The sequence below is a fragment of the Oryctolagus cuniculus genome, chromosome 8 (genome assembly GCF_964237555.1).
Source record: "Oryctolagus cuniculus chromosome 8, mOryCun1.1, whole genome shotgun sequence".
Classification (NCBI taxonomy): Eukaryota; Metazoa; Chordata; class Mammalia; order Lagomorpha; family Leporidae; genus Oryctolagus; species Oryctolagus cuniculus.
The window spans coordinates 3,754,586-3,768,175 of NC_091439.1; the positions used below are offsets into that span (position 1 = coordinate 3,754,586).

The 13,590-nt window shown below is 43.6% G+C and overlaps 1 protein-coding gene and 1 long non-coding RNA gene across 10 annotated transcripts in view; one reads left to right on the forward strand and one right to left on the reverse strand.

The window, feature by feature from the left end:
- Positions 1-6,971, reverse strand: part of LOC103350655 (uncharacterized) — a 31,105-nt gene extending 24,134 nt beyond the window's left edge. The window contains exon 1 of the long non-coding RNA XR_007909078.2: positions 533-6,971. This is a non-coding gene — a long non-coding RNA (uncharacterized lncRNA). The remainder of the gene's footprint in view (positions 1-532) is intronic.
- PSD3 (pleckstrin and Sec7 domain containing 3) overlaps positions 1-13,590 on the forward strand; it is a 588,112-nt gene that overhangs the window by 50,980 nt on the left and 523,542 nt on the right. Inside the window, exon 2 of one of the 9 annotated variants that reach the window (XM_070047342.1) lies at positions 12,828-13,028. The exons of the other annotated variants lie outside the window; for them this stretch is intronic. The gene's annotated coding sequence lies outside the window, so the exon portion shown is untranslated. The remainder of the gene's footprint in view (positions 1-12,827; positions 13,029-13,590) is intronic. 9 annotated transcript variants of the gene reach the window in all.

Genomic DNA, 13,590 nt, shown 5'->3' on the forward strand with positions numbered 1-13,590 from the left:
GGTCATCAAAGAAGGAGGTACCTTTCTCTGAAGGGACGAGAGAACTTCCACTTTGACCATGGCCTTGTCTGAAAATGATCAGAGTCAGTGAACTCAGGGGGCTTCCATAGCCTTGGCAACTCATGACAAGAGCCTAGGGTGATTACTGATGCCATAAACAAGAGTGTCAATTTTTTAAGTCAACAACAGGAGTCACTGTGCACTTACTCCTCATGTAGGATCTTTGTCCTTAGTGTGCTGTACATTGAGATCTAATGCTATAACTAGTACTCAAACAGTATTTTTCACTTTATGTTTCTGTGTGGGAGCAAACTGTTGAAATCTTTACTTAATGTATGCTAAACTGATCTTCTGTATATAAAGAAAATCGAAAATGAATCTTGATATGAATGGAAGGGGAGAGGGAGTGGGAAAGGGGAGGGTTGCGGGTTGGAGGGACGTTATGGGGGGGAAGCCATTGTAATCAATATTCTGTACTTTGGAAATTTATATTCATTAAATAAAAGTTAAAAAAAAAAAGAAATGACATGACCAAAAATATAGGCTGGCATTAGGAAGCAGTATGGCTTTGAGAGGAGAGGAAAAGGAGTGAGGATACGAATGCAATAATTCAGTTGTGAGGTAGTGAGAGCCTGAATGAAAGTAATAAATGGAGGACCACCTACAAAACTGGTGGTATTGATAAGGAGGAGCCAAATGGAGTTACCAGGCAAATGAAAAGTAGACTCACGGAGCTCATCCAATGGAGCGCAGCCCCACACTCGCCTCGGGCAGTGGGTGGCTCTGAGGTCTGTGTGGGAGGGACAGGGCCCAGTCCTGTGGTCACATGTCCAAGGGCAACAACTCTGGTCCCAAGGCTGGAACTGTTGCCTGGCAGCGCGTTGCTGAACAAGAGACAAAAGGCTCAAATCCTACAGAAAAGAATTAAAATGCTGGCAAGGCCTGTCTGGGTCTGTTTTGTGCCACTATAACAAAATATCACATACTGGGTAATTTATAATGAACAGGTATTTATTGGGACACAGTTCTGGAGACTGGGAAATCCAAGAGGCATGAGCCAGCACCCAACAAGGGCCTCCTTGCTGAATCATCATGTGACAGAGGGTGGAAGGGAGAGAGCTCTCTCAAAAGCTCTTTCACGAAGGCATGAATCCCACCCATGAGGGTGCCACTCTCACAGTTTAATCACCTCTTTCAGGCTCTGTCTCCCAATACTGTAACATCGGCAATTAAATATCTGCTTGGGTTTTGGAGGGACAAGCATTCAACCATAGTAAAGCCTATTTGAGATTTGATACAATATGTCATCATGGCGTTTGCCTTCCCCACCCCACCCTCCAGCTGTGATCCTAAGCGATCCCACCCTATTGGTTTCTTTCCCAGCCAGAATACATCATCAGTCCATTGGGGATATTGGCAGCTGCTTTACGCAGCTCCTCGGCCCCATAAAGAACATTAGCAAACAGACAGCTTATGAGCTCTGTTTGGCTGAATGTCACAGCATATGGAAGGGTTTTGACCCTGAATTATCATTTAAAGTGTTCAAAAGCTATTTGCATAGCATAATTCCATATGAATTTTCACCAGAGCCTTTTGGACATAAATGCTATCTGGCAGTTGATGATATTTGGAAAAATTTGCAGTCTGTGCTGTAGTTGGAATTGATCTCCTGGTTAATATGCTTCAAGGGCTTGGGTCTGTATGTGAATTCTACTGTTTTCTGTCTTGCCTGCTTTTAGCAGTTAAACCGCTTATTTCCGAAAGGTCAGATTTGTTACAAGAACGCGATGACTGGCAAGGGAGAACAGAGTGAAGAGCTTTCCTTTCTGGCAGGACCTCCCTCCCTACTTGCACGTTGGCCAAGTCACTGATTTCATATATGCATCCATATAAAATCTTACCAAGATGGAAATTGTGTTTAACTAGAGGTGAGAGCAATTAATCTGCTCTTGTAAAGTTGTACTCTTTTTAGGAACTGTGGTTCTCACATAAGCACTTAATTCAATTTGTAGAAAGGGAATTGAGGCTTTGGCAGGAAACTCAACTGTTTCGAATGAAATTAAAGTGGCCACGTATTCCCAAGGTCATTGTGTGTGTTTATGATACCCTTTGAACTCTTCACTGATTTGCTGGAGTTTCAGTGACCCATGAAAAGAAGCACTTTTTTCAGGTGTTTTTGCTTGTTACCAGGCTTTTTCTTTTTCTTTCTTTTTTTTTTTTTTGTCCAGACATGTTCAACTTCAAAAACAATCTACTTTTCCAACACAAAGTTGAAGGTTTGCTTGTTTAAATAAAAATTTTTTCAAAAAAATTTGTTTGAGGGGCCAGCATTGTGGTGTAACTGATGTAGTGCCGGCACCCCATATTGGCACTGGTTTGGGTACTGGCTGCTCCACTTCCTATCCAGCTTCCTGCTGATATGCCTGGGAAAGCAGTAGAAGATGGACCAAACCCTTTGGGCCTCTCCACTGATGTGGGAGACCCGGAATAAGCTCCTGTCTCCTGGCTTTGGATCTGCCCAGCTCCAGGTGTTGAAGCCATTTGGGGAGGGGGCCAGAAGATGGAAGACATCTCTCTCTATCTCTGCCTCTGCCTCTCTGTAACTCTGCCTTTCAAATAATAAATAAATAATTTTTTTAAAAAAAATTAGGCAGACACATACACATACACAACTCCCATCTATTATTTCACTCCACAGATGCTCACAGCGACTGTTCACAGCCTGGAATCAGGAACACAGCTGAGGTCTCCCACAATGGAGGCAGAAACTCGATGACGTGAACCCCCACTACTGTCACCCCCAGGATCTGCATTAGCAGGCGGCTAGAGTCAGGAGCCAGAGCTGGGGATCCAGCCCAGGCACTCTGCTCTGGGATGTGGGAATCCTACTCACTGTGCTAAAGGCCAGCTCTCCCAGAGTGTAACATTTTAGATGTTTCAATCAATAATTTTCTGCTTCTCCATATGATTTTCCTCACTTTACATGTGCTGGACCTGTCTTGGTCCTTTGGTTTTGAAAGTGTGCCTGGGTTTTCTTGGAGAACACGTTGAGGGCTTGTGCTCATACGGAAGTCACTGCCCCACCTCTTACTGAGGGTGTGGAAGGGAACTTCAGTACACTGTAATTCTAGAAGCTGGGTCTCCTGAGAGTCACTGTGGAGTCTGATATCCTTTAAAAAAGTCACCTACAAGGACAAAATAGTGTATGTTCAATGTGAAAATCTGAATGGTTTCCTTCTGTTTTATTATATAACATTTTAAAAGCCACATGTTCATTCAGCTGTTTCTCATCAGTTTTTTTTTTTTTTGTTCCTGTATAAACATACAATAAGACAATGAGGAGAAATTCTTTCTCCCTTAAAGTTTCTCTGATGACAGAATTTATGTCAGCTTCTAAATTATGAATATGTACAGGTTGAAGAATACAAAAGATAATTAAAACACAATGCAGTTTTAATGAGGAGAAATTCTTTCCCCTAAGTTTCTCTGATGATGGAATTCATGTCAAGTTCTGAATTATGATTATGTATAGGTTAAAGAATATAAAGTAGGATAGATTTAGTGCAAAATGCAGTCCTGATTATCTCTTTTGCCTCTTTTAAAAATATTTTCCTTTATTCTTTTACTTCTCTACAAAATCACAATTTCAAAATAATATTAGCAATCAAGTTTGGTTTTAAAAAAATTAATCAAAAACCTTTTGCTGACAAGATCAAAGCAGAGTGATACTAGTTGCTCAGAAGTATTGGGATAGATCCTAGATTTTGTCCCGTCTGTTAAAATCTGTCTAGACATGGTGCAGTGTGCCTATATGATGTATATTGACATAGCTTTTCCCTGTCTGTGCGTATGACCCAAGTAAATTCATGAAGTATAGTAGCCCTTGCAGCAGCTACAGCTTTGCAAAATGATACAACACATGAGAGAATATTTTATTATACCTCTGCACTAAATTTAACTTAATTAATGCACAATAACTTGGATTTTATAGCTTTACAGTTTTCATATCCAATCTGTCTTTTAATCTTCACAAATTTATGCCCTTTTACCTTGAATCTAAATCTTTAGGAATTCTGATTCCACATAGATAAAATGCATGTCATGCCGTGGGCACATTCATTATGACAGTGTGCCTTACCACACCAGGGCCACATGAACCAGATGGGATGATCAGCTACACCAGCTCAGTTGGTAAGCCCAGTTCCCATTAGCATGCCTTTCTCGGAGTTAATGCAGTTCCTATTTTGCTTCTGATTTACAGGAGGAAGTGGGCCATGTAAAAGGAAATAAGGAGGGTTCCACCTAAAATGGGCTCAAGTTTCAACATGTGTAGGGTCTCAGAGTCTAGACACCATGTGTTTCAAGCACAACTCACGGACAACATCCCTGATTTCCACCCTTTTCTTGAATTCCTCCAGATCATGAGGGATACATCACCTCCTAAGTTAGCTGATTGAATAAGTTCATCTTTTGGAATGGTTATTATTCTGGTGCGAGCCACCATCATCTCTTACCTGGAGGATTGCAGTAGATTCTGAATCTTAGCAGGTCTTCCTGCTATAACACTTGGGCTTTCCAACACCCAAGGTCTATATTCCACACAGCAGCAAATGATGTTTTAAAAATGTAGTCAGGTCAAGTAATTCTTGGGCTTAAAATCTTGTAAGGTATCCCCACCACTCTTAAGAACCTACCTCTAAATGCCTTGCCATGACCTCCAAGGGTCAGAGGCCTGGCTTCCTGCCTGCCCCCTTCCCAAGTTCTCTGCACTGACTCGTGGGTCTTCTTGCTGTCTTTCCAGTGCTCCAAGCTTGCTCTGATGTCACAGATTTTTTTAAAAGATTTATTTTATTTATTTGAAAGACAGAGTTACAGAGAGAAGTAGAGACAGAGAGAGGGGTCTTCCATCTGCTGATTCATCCCCCAGATGGCCACAACAGCCGGAGATGCGCCAATCTGAAGGATCCAGGAGCTTCTTCTGGGTCTCCCACATGGATGCAGGGGCCCAAGGACTTGGGCCATCTTCTACTGCTTTCCCAGGCCATAGCAGAGAGCCGGATTGGAAGAGGAGCAGCCAGGACTAGAACTGGCGCCCATAGGGGATGCTGGTGCTTCAGGCCAGGGCTTTAACCCGCTGTGCCACAGTGCCAGACCATGTCACACCTTTTGCACTCTGCCCTCTCAAATCACTTTCCCCATGTGTCTTGGTGTGACTTGTCCCCTCATTCATTCAACACCATGTCACGCCATCCTAACTAATGTAGCTTTGCCCTCACTGAGTCAGCCCTAGCCCTTGCCCTGCTTGATTTTTCTGCACAGCTTCTGTTGCTCCTCAATCATCTGCCAGAGGTTTACTTGTGTAGCTGTTTATTGTCAGGCTGTTCCCTGAGACTGTCAGTCACATGACATGGGGACTTTGTCCCCTTCATCATCCACTGGTTCTCAGCATATCTGCCATGTGAGAGGTAGTCTGCAAACAGATGTTGATAGGACAAATAAATTAATTACTAGAAAATTTTCTTCTCATTTCAAGAGTGCATTTCTGCAGGGTAAAAGTGGAGTCTGAGATTCCATCCTCGGATAACTAAAAGAGCTAGAAATGGGTGCCAGCATGGTACAGTGGGTTAAGCCACCATGTGTGACACCGGCATCCCTTATCAGAGTGCCTGTTTGAGTCCCAGCTGCTCCACCTCCAATCCATCGTCCTGATGATGTGCCTGGGAAGTGTGCCACCCATGTGGGAGACCAGGATGGAGTTTTTGTGCCTCATAATTTTGGCCTGGCCCAGTCTTGGCTGTTGTAGTCATCTGGGGAGAGAACCACTGGATGGAAGATTCTCTCTCTTTCTCTCCCTTTCAAATAAATAAATAAATATTTTTTTAAAAATAAGAATTGGAAATGGGCCATTAGAAGTCATAGGGCTAATTGAGGTAAGAGGCACCTGCTATAATCCAGCCCAGCCCAGACTCAAGAAATTGGGCTGGATGACGATCTTAAGATCATACAACCGGTATCATTAGAAATTGGAGTTCATGTCTTCAGACTTCCCTTGGTGGGTCTTTCCATGACATCACATGTACTCTTGTGACAAGATGAGGAGATGAGGCTGAGGTACAGTTAAAATAGCAAAAGGAAGATGATGAACTCAGCTTTGGACATACTAAGTTTGTTTTGTCACAGGACACTCAGGTTTGAAATGTCATGTGCCACTAGATATAAAAACTAAAGCTCAGAAGTTAGCTCAGGTACTTGCATTGACTTTGTAATTGAAACAATGGAAAAGGGTAAGATTGTCAAGCAAAAAGTAAGAAAGGGGAGAGAAGGCTTGAGCGAGAGGATGGTAGAAGCTAATGCCAGGGCGAGAACTTTTGCATAAGGAAGATGCTTGCAGAGGAAAAAGATCTACATGGTCTTAGAAAGACAAGAAAGAAAGAAGTTCAGCAGAAGGAAGGCTGAGCAGGATGAGGACCCAGTGGAGGAGGGAAAGCAGGCTCGGCAGTGAGGGGTTACAGGCCAAATTGCTGGGGACTGAGATAGCAGAGATGAGGGAGCTCGGAGGTTCGGAGCTCTGGAACGGAGCTGCCTGGATTTGGATCCAGAATTCAGCATTTATGGTATGTCCTTGAGCCAAGTTTTTAATCTCTTTATGCCTTCTTTCCATGTAATAAATAGGGATAAAATTAATGTCCATCACATAAAAGTGTTATGAGAGATAAATGAGAGAGTTTTAATTGCTTATCCTAGAGCCTGACTACAGTAGCTGCTTAATAAATTTAGCCATTATTTCTCTTGGTAGCAACTTGGGATATTAAGAAAGGAGAAAGATAAAATAAAAATTAGCAAGACGGACATGATCAAGGAAAGTGGTTAAGGTTCTGTAAAAAAGAGAAAGAGCAAAGAAGGCCTTTGTGTGTTTGTGTGTACGTATATGCATAGAAGAGGATTTTGAAAAGTTCATAGGAAATAAAAATTAAAAATATAAACTTTGTTTCTCAATATAAGCTGTATCAAGTTTGAGACACTTTTGCAAGTGATGATACCAGTTATTTAGTACAATCTTAAAGAACTTAAGGGTCTTGGGAATTTAATCATATCAATGCAGTCTTTTTTTACATTATTAGCTAAAAATAAAGATTTTTTAAGATTAGGAAACTAAAAGGAGTCAGATGGAGCCAAATCAGGACTATAAGGTGAAGCCTAATGATTTCCCATCTGAATTCTTGCAGAGTGGCCCTTGTTTGATGAGAGGAATGACCAGAAACACTGCTATAGTAGAGAAGGGCTTCCTAGGGGAACTCTCTCAGGATTTTTCTGGTAAAGCTTTGACTAACTCTCTCAACACACTCTCCTAATAAGCAGATGCTGTTTTCCTTTGGCTCTCCAGAGAGTCAGCAAGCAAAAGGCCTGGAACATGCCAAAAACACCTTTGCTCTTGACTGGTGCACTTCTGCTTTGACCACCTACCTCTTCGTAGCCAGGGCTTTGATTGTGCTTTGTCTTCAGGAGCACACAGGTACAGCCATGTTTTATCTCCTGCTCCAGTTCTTCAATGAGATGCTTCGGGATCTAGATGCTACGTGTGGACATTTCCACGGAAAGCTCCGCTCTTGGCTGCAGCTGACCTTGCACTCAGTAGTAGAAAGCCGGCGCTACTCTAATTTTTTAGTAAGAACTGTACAAAAGGAACAATCAGATTGGGGTGTCTCTGGTGTTGGTTTCTGTTTCTGGTACTTATCGCTGGTTCTCTTCAATTAGGGGACAAACAAGGTTTCCTTTCAAATGGATGTGGGTGGTCTCCTGCTGTGTCTTCATTTCCTACATGGTCTCATCCCTTCTTAATTCAAGTTACCCACTTGTAAACTGTTCATATCTTTGGGAAATTTCCCCACAAACTTTTCATACAGCATCACTGATTGCATTATTCTTTCACTTTAGTTGCACCATCAATGTGATGGTTTGTTCTTGCTTCAATTTTAGCAGAGTTCATGTTGCTTGGAAAGGGACTCCGTTTGAACAGAGTCCCTCATCTTTCTTAGTACCACAAACTAGACCACTGTTGAGGTGGATTCGTTCTGAGAGGAGGAGCGTTTTGGGGGCAAGAGTCGCGGAGTCACCACACAGACACCGGGAGTCGGGTGAAAGCAGGCTAGAGGCGAGAAGCTTGCACACTTCGTTTATTTCAGTTGGTGCAGAACTTACATAGCCGAGGCAGCCAATCCAGTCAAGGGGCGGTTTATACTGTAACCTGTTGCCAGGCAGGCTCCTTTGGTGGGTTCTGAAGCCATTTCCTGAGTAACACCAGCACCATCTTGGCACGGCCTTCTCATTCCACCACAGACCATTGTTAACACATTTTTTTTTTTTTTGACAGTCAGAGTGGACAGTGAGAGAGAGAGAGACAGAGAGAAAGGTCTTCCTTTTTGCAGTTGGTTCACCCTCCAATGGCCACCACGGCCGTCGTGCTGCGGCCGGCGCATCAAACCTATCCAAAGGCAAGAGCCAGGTGCTTCTCCTGGTCTCCCATGGGGTGCAGGGCCCAAGCACTTGGGCCATCCTCCACTGCACTCCCTGGCCACAGCAGAGAGCTGGCCTGGAAGAGGGGCAACCGGGACAGAATCCGGTGCCCCTACCGGGATTAGAACCTGGTTTGCCGGCGCCGCAAGGCGGAGGATTAGCCTACTGAGCCGCGGCGCCGGCCCTGTTAACACCCTGTTAACACATTTTATAATAAGGGGCTGGCACTGTTGCTCAGCAGGTCCCAGCCTGCAGAACTGGCTTCCCATATGGGCACTAGTTTAAGTCCTAGCTAATCCACTTTTTTAAAAAAAATTTTTTGAAAGGCAGAGTTAGACAGTGAGAGAGAGAGAGAGAGAGAAAGGTCTTCCTTCCATTGGTTCACCCCCCAAATGGCCACTACTGCCAGTGCGCTGTACGGATCTGAAGCCAGGAGCCAGGTGCAGGGCCCAAGGACTTGGGCCATCCTCCACTGCACTCCTGGGCCACAGCAGAGAGCTGGACTGGAAGAGGAGCAACCAGGACAGAATCCAGTGCCTTGACCAGGACTAGAACCTGGGGTGCCAGCGCCGAAGGCAGAGGATTAGCCTAGTGAGCTGCAGAGCTGGCCGGTAATCCACTTTCAATCCACCTCCCTGCCAATGTGCCCGGGAAATCAGTAGAAGATGGCCCAAGTCCTTGGGCCCCTGCACTCATGCGGGAGACCTGAAAGAAGCTCCTGGCTCCTGGCTTCAGCCTGACCCAGCCTCAGTCATTGCTGCCATTTAGGGAGGAAACTGGTGGATGGAAAACCTCTCTCTCTCTCTTTCTCTCTCTCTCTGTAACTCTGCCTTTCAAACAAATAAAATAAATCTTTTAAAACAGTTATAACAAGTTAGTATGAGTTTATTTTGCAAGAAAAATCATGAAATTTTCAGTAATATGCATTTTTAAAAATATTTATTTATTTGAAAGTAGAGAGAAGGAGAGAGACAGGGAGACAAAAAGAGACAGAGAGAGACAGAGAAATCTTCCATCCACTAATTCACTCCCTGAATGGCCACAACAGACATGGCCGGACCAGGCCAAAGCCAGGAGCCAGGAGCTCCATCCTACTCTCCTACAGTGGTGGCAGGGGCCCAAGTACTTAGGCTATCTTCCACTGCCTTCTCAGGTGCATTAGCAGGAAACTGGATCAGAAGCTGAGTCTCAAACCAGCGTTCCAATACAGGATGCCAGAATTGCAAATGGTGACTTAACCCACTTTACCACAATGCCAGCCCCCTTTGATATGCATTTTAAATGTTTTGTGTATTTGAGAAACACAAAGACAGAAATTGTGCATGAGAGATGGAGAGCAAGAGAGAGCATGTACTACTATCTATGTATTCAGTCCCCCAGTGCTAGCAACAGCGAGGGAGCCAAAGCCAGGATCTGGGACTGCAATGCAGGTGTCCCATGTGGGTGGCAGAAACCCAACTACTTGAGCCTTCACTGCTCCCTCTCAGGGTCCAAATTAGGAAGAAAGTAGAAAAGGAGTGGTGGTGACAGACATTTCAGCCTAGCACAGACTTGGAGGGGAAGCTGTGGAGCTGGTCATGGCAAGCTGCTGTTTTTACTTAGACTGCATAAGCCCTGGGTGGAGTTATGGGAGGATGACAGGTTTTGGGGGGTGGAGGGAGGGCTTCCAATGAGCAACATTTTATGCCATTACTGCAAATAGTTCTTGTGGGCGGAGTCGCCAATTCCTCCAGCTCTGCACTCTTGGTAATCTTCATACCCTCCTTTCAGCAATAAGAAACTAAAAGGCCCAGCAGTACTAGAACATTACAACAACCATCAGAACAGACTCTTGGTTCACCCATTTGCAGGTGCATTCCCCAAATGCCCACAGTGGCCAAGACTGGGCCAGACCAAAGTTTGGGACTAGGAACTCAATCCAGGTACCCCATGTAGGTGACCGGAACCCAGTTGCTTGAGTCTTTGCCACCACCGCCAAGAGTCTGCATTGGTGAGAAGTTGGAGTCAGGAGCTAGAGGCAGGGCTTGACCCAGGAACTCAGGTACGGAATGTGAGTTTCTTAATCAACATCTTAGATGCTAGGCCAAACAACTGCTCCTATTCCTTTTTTCACAAACTTTGGTTATCATAGCATTCATCAATTATCTCTTCTGCCTGAGTTTGTAATGTTGGTTAAGATATGGCCAAGAGACGCATAGAACAATTTATAGGTAATTTGTTATGGAAAAAGAAAAAAAGGCAAGAAAGTTTCTAAAAACCATCTACCTAATTCAGAGTGCATTATTACTATTAATGGAAAATAAATTGGTTTATTCCGACCATAACACCTGACCATTTATGATAATGACACCAGCTTTAATACTAAACACTGAGAATCTATTAATAGACATTTTCGTCTACACAGTGCTCTACCAACAGTTAATTAAACAGACCTATCTTAATTGGTTGCCATGGTAGTAAATAGAGATACACAGGAACAGTTGCATCCATCAAATTTGTTTTTAGCTCTTGAAACATAATTCAGTTTGTGTAATAAGTCATTATTATGTAGCACAATGATGTGTTTAGAATGATAATTGCTATGTTAGCAATAAAAGATTTGCAAGCACATATGGATACATGTGATATCAAATATTTATAATGATCATTTTTATGTTTGTCACCCATAAAAGATTTTCCTCTACTTAATCTGATAGCTGAAAATGAAAATGCCATCTGTTATTATTGCTCTGTTTCTAGCTTATCTATTGTGCTTGCTGTTGGGCACTCAACTCTAGAAGCGAATCATCAGAATAAAAGAAGCCTTTAAATTTTTTGCCACTGAATTAACAGAAGGACCTGCTATTGTTTGGTCTACAAGGGGAACAGTTACAGAGAAAGAGTAGGGAGGTGACACAGCAGCCGTCTTGCAGTGAATGGGAGTTTGTGGTAGTGGAAGAGGAATGGGTATTGTGGTCTTCTGGGGTCCATAACAGAATGGACGTGAGTTGGGAAAACTCAGGGAGATAGATAGTTCCTGAACTGGAGGCCACATCCCCTTCCCCCATGGATCAGACGACTCCTCCCCAGGATGTGACTCCTGTTATCTGGGATCTGGGAGCAGCACTAGGTAACCATTCCTCTTTTGGGAACTCATAAGAAGCTTGGTAAGGGGAAGGTTTTCTCTTGCTCTCTCCCTCCCCTCATGGACTCAGGGAAATCAGGGTATGGAAGTCCCTCTTTCCTCTTCCTGGCCCTCTCTTCCTAAATAAAGCCTTGATGTTCTTGTGCATTCTGCTCACTCTGTAAATAAAGCTGCAGGCATGTTTGCACCTGTACTTAGAATTCTTCTCTATGTAGACAGCAATAGCCTGAAATAAGAGTTTGAGCCTAACCAAGCCCACAACAGAGATGTGGAAGCTATAGAGGAGCAATGGTGTTTCAGTGTGACATGAAGACCTCATACCACAGTTGTTGCAATGAGTGCTCTGGAGTCACAAAGGCTGGGTTTAAATCCAGACTTGGTTCCTTCCATAGTTCTGGCTACCCAATGGGTCTAAAGCACAGTCCTGCTACATAGGTCTGTGTGAGTTACCACAATGATGTAAAGATTGCACTGGTAGAGATTACTACCACCAAGTAAAACAATGAGGTCTACACCTAGTACCTGGTAAGCCATGCCAAAGTGTTAGCCCTTTATTAGTGGAGTATTTGTCCTCAATGGCATGGCAATGACTCACTTCTCATCACTGGAAGTAATGAAGCAGAAACCGGATAGCCACCTATCACAAATATTATAAAAGAGCTTCCTACTGTGAGGGTGAGGTTGAAATGGTTGACTTCCAGGTCCACCTGATTCCATGAATTATGCAGGGGGAGGGGGAGGACTTCTACTTTAATCCTCCAACCTTGTCTACACTGGATTCCTACTATGATTTGATGCTTGACCTCTGGGGGACACGCAGGAATGTTATTGGGTAAATGGTGTTATATGGAGCAAACTTCTCTCTTTCAGACTTTACTCTGGGAAACACAGCCACCACTTTTTACCATCCAGCCTCTCCAGGTTTTCCTCTGAGACCTCTCAGATCCTTTTCACATAGAGATTTTCTTCAATTGGCTTTTATGGTCTAAGTCTGTGACTCATTGTGTTCTAAAATTACAAATTATTTTCCTTAGTATCCAGAATGCCCTCCATCTATAGTCACATTTCTCTAAACATTTACCTTCACCTTGTCATTTAAGCCTTCTCTCCCTGAGCAGGCAGGTTTTAAACAACGGCTCATTCTTCTCACATTTTTCTCATTTGAATTTATTTTCCTCTTGCCGCTCAGTGTGAGGAGCAGCTCTAGGCTCTGCACAGGAACTGCTGCGACCCTGTGTGTTGTGGGACTGCAGTGTCAGGGCTACCTGGAGCACCTGTTCCTGCTGTCGCTGTGATGCTTGGCTAAGAACAGAAGGAACCCACGAAACAGCATAAAGCAAGGCTGCGAGGGAGCCCAGGGAAAAGGAAATGAGAAAACAAACACCAGGAGGTAACCATGCGAGGGTAAAAGGGCCGATGTAAACAGTCTAAAGGGAGAAAGGGCACAGCGAAGGGAAGACGAGGGCTTTCAAATTGTCCTGATGTTTACCTGGAAGCATTGCATCTGCATGGGTCTCTCCTGTGTCAGAGAAACACAGTTCTTCAACGAGAGAGAGGCTGAGAATTAGGCTCTGAAGAACAAAATAGGCAGCACAAAGGAAAAGCAGTAAATCCTTTCACAGACAGTCATCCTGGAATCAGCCATCTGCTAGAAGCACTGCTCAGGCAGAGTGAGCTAGTGTGTCTGGTGTGAGTACCTTCCACAGCAAAGGCAAAAACAGGCAAAATGCAAGGAGAAACCAATCTTATTTAAAAAAAATGTCAGTTGTGTTCTCTTCCTATCTGTTAAGTAACTTAAAACTCACATTGTTTTCCTGACAAAATGAATTCGAAGCTAAGTCCCTGCTTTGTTATTTTTTATTGGTGACATTTATGTGACATTTTCACCAAATGACAATTTTTAGAGCATTAAGCTATTCCTCTTTCTTAATGCTAACAGTTTTGGAAGTTCT